The sequence below is a fragment of the Pleurodeles waltl genome, chromosome 6 (assembly GCF_031143425.1).
Source record: "Pleurodeles waltl isolate 20211129_DDA chromosome 6, aPleWal1.hap1.20221129, whole genome shotgun sequence".
Classification (NCBI taxonomy): Eukaryota; Metazoa; Chordata; class Amphibia; order Caudata; family Salamandridae; genus Pleurodeles; species Pleurodeles waltl.
In genome coordinates, this window is record NC_090445.1 from 1,651,491,311 (window position 1) to 1,651,494,005 (window position 2,695).

General features: G+C 47.8%; 1 long non-coding RNA gene across 1 annotated transcript; it reads left to right on the forward strand.

Moving 5' to 3' along the window:
* Nucleotides 1-1,413: 1,413 nt before the first annotated feature.
* On the forward strand, nucleotides 1,414-2,294 carry LOC138301276 (uncharacterized). Its single transcript, XR_011205072.1, has 2 exons — nucleotides 1,414-1,718; nucleotides 2,110-2,294. It is a non-coding gene; the product is annotated as an uncharacterized lncRNA (long non-coding RNA).
* The last annotated feature ends 401 nt before the right edge of the window (nucleotides 2,295-2,695 follow it).

Genomic DNA, 2,695 nt, shown 5'->3' on the forward strand with positions numbered 1-2,695 from the left:
CTGCTCCCTCCAGGGTTGGTCCAAAAACATAGGAAGCTGAACCATTGATCAGTGAACAATGTTACATCAAGAATTTCTACTGTGGGCACTGCAGACTGTGAACTTCTAAGATTTGTTCACCCCTAAGTTGTGGGCTTATTGTGAACAAGTGTTGCAGGGGTGATGATTTCTGTCTGCGTCTGTTCAGTCTCACATGGTTTCCGCTCATGCAGCAGAAGATGGCAGTTTGGCAAGGCCTGAGCCTGGAAGGGGGTCCAGTGTCTGGAGAACCTGAGTGTGGTCTGCATGACTGTAGTAGATGAAACTAAATGATTCAGTGAGATATGGAAGAAGCCTAAGGTAAACACTGTTGATAATTTAGGGAATCACAAAAACTTGAGGACCAAGTGCCATGCCGGCAAACACAGACAAGAGATACCAAGGGGAATTTGTGCAGTCACAAAGTCCTGAGGACCGGCGCCGTGCAAGCTCGCGCAGCCAAGGAATCCCAAGAGGTGGCACAGACAGACCTGGGAAGCACAGCCAGAACTGATATGTCAACAAGGCATTTCATTGTGGAAAACCAAATACACCTATAACTAAGTCAATGATGAGGAAACACTGACCACTGCTATAAGGAGCTAAAACATATATCAGAAACCTGAACGGTCAGCACAAAACTCAGTGCTGCTGGGGAACCACCTGAGCTGGCAGAAAAGCCAAGACAATACTTGGCAGCATGTTGTACGAGCTTGTGGCACAAAACTTTGTGCAGAAACCTACTAATCCCTATAAACCGCATGACCGTTGTCTACTCTTGTTCATGATGAATAAGCATTATTCAATTGTAATGTATTGTCTTTCATTATTTCATATTCAAGCACTATTGTTCTCCAGAAAGACACAGGCCAATATAAACACTTAGGTCCAGATCCACAAAGATTTTGCGTCAGAGTTGCATTACTTTTTTGACACAGCCGTGATGCAAAATCCTTTTTGGGATTTCGAAAGCCATGCGAATGTCGATTTGTGCGGCTTTAAGAAAAATCAATGCCAAACATTGTATTTATTTGTGTTGCTTTCGGTCATGCGGGCGTTCTGCTGGTGGTGCATGGGCGTTCCCGTGTATCTACCCATGGATTTTAATGCAAACCCATATTTAGAAACAAGGGTAGACCTAGGTTTGAACCAAAATGGTGTGCCTGTCTGAGGTGCGGCGTAACAAGGAGAAATGTATTTAGTTCTCCTCATTATTTCCTCTTTCCATGTGTGCTGCATTGTGCAGCACACAAGCAACGGGGAATCGGCCTCAAAGGATACTTTTTTGTGCAGGAAGGTATGGCTCTGTAACCGGGCGATCACCACCGCGGTTCAGAGCCACACCCCTGAGCCGGCTAGGAAGTGCCCCGGGGGCGCCGTCTCTGGAATCGGGAGCCCGGAAGTGCTTCCCAACTTGGATACCGGGGTTAAGGACGCCAGGAGTAAAGAAGACGGGGAGCCAGAGAGGAGGTGGGCTCTTGAGGTAGAAGTAGGAGGAGGAACGGAGCAGGAGATCGCCAGGAGTACGGAGGCTTAGGAGAGATGCAGAGCAGAAGAAGAGAAGACGGGAGGAGTCGGAGGTACGACGAGGGAATCTCGCCGTTCGAGAAAGCCGCAAAGGGAACCTGGAGACATCCACAGAGAACTACGGGAGACACGACCAGCACCGCCACATCCCTGGAGGGGCGTGGCTAGCACAGGTACGATCGTGCCTCTGGATAAATTACTTATCCCAGTGGTTGCGTGGCGGGAATGAGAAGGGAATGCAGGGGAGGGTTCGGGGAGAAGGGATTGGGGAAGAAAGACCTTTTTCATAGTTCACACATACCTTTAACTTCACAAAGAGAGAGAGTGGTGAACTTAACCACTCTTCTCCAAAAGAAAGAGACTTGCCCTGCAGTAAAGACTGAGCACTGGGGAGATTGTGGTACACTTAAGAAACCTGACCCTCTCACACCCTGCACCACCCCTACCCTCGCACACCCGCCTACTAACCCCCCCTATAATAAATAGTCCCCACAGACATACTGTACAGTCACCTGTTCTTTTCCTTTTCTTTCGGAACGACCACCACTATCCTGGGACGGAGAGGTCCAGCATCATCTTGATGGCCACCATATCATGACGAAGAAGACCTGAAAGAAGAAAATACCATATTCCCTGTGACAAAGACTAAAGAAAGACCCGGGATATTACCTGAAGAGAGAAACCATATCTATCCAACCTTACACTGACACGTTCACCATTACAAAGAAATAAAAGAGCACGTACGACCATTCCTGGTGTAATCTGTATCATTTATACCCACAATCCTAATGGATAACAAGAACCCACTACAGGCTCCTTGCAAAACTACCCTGAGCACCACACAGACATCCTTTCAGTATAGCGCAAGGGTGGCTGCATTGGTCCTAGGCAGCCTAATGAATAGAGAGAACTGCTGTGCCATTTGTTGGAAGATATGGCACAGTTCTGCTGTCTCCAGGTCACACAGCGCGACACGGCAACTTTGGGTGCTGTGGTGCATTGCACCACTTCTCCGTAAACATGCCCTATAATACCCACAATGTCATGATGCATGGCGTGCCATTCTGAATGAGCAATTGTGGGAAATGACTTGGAGAATCATGAAGGTCTCTTGAGGTGAACAACCCTTGATGGCTATAAACAAAGTTAT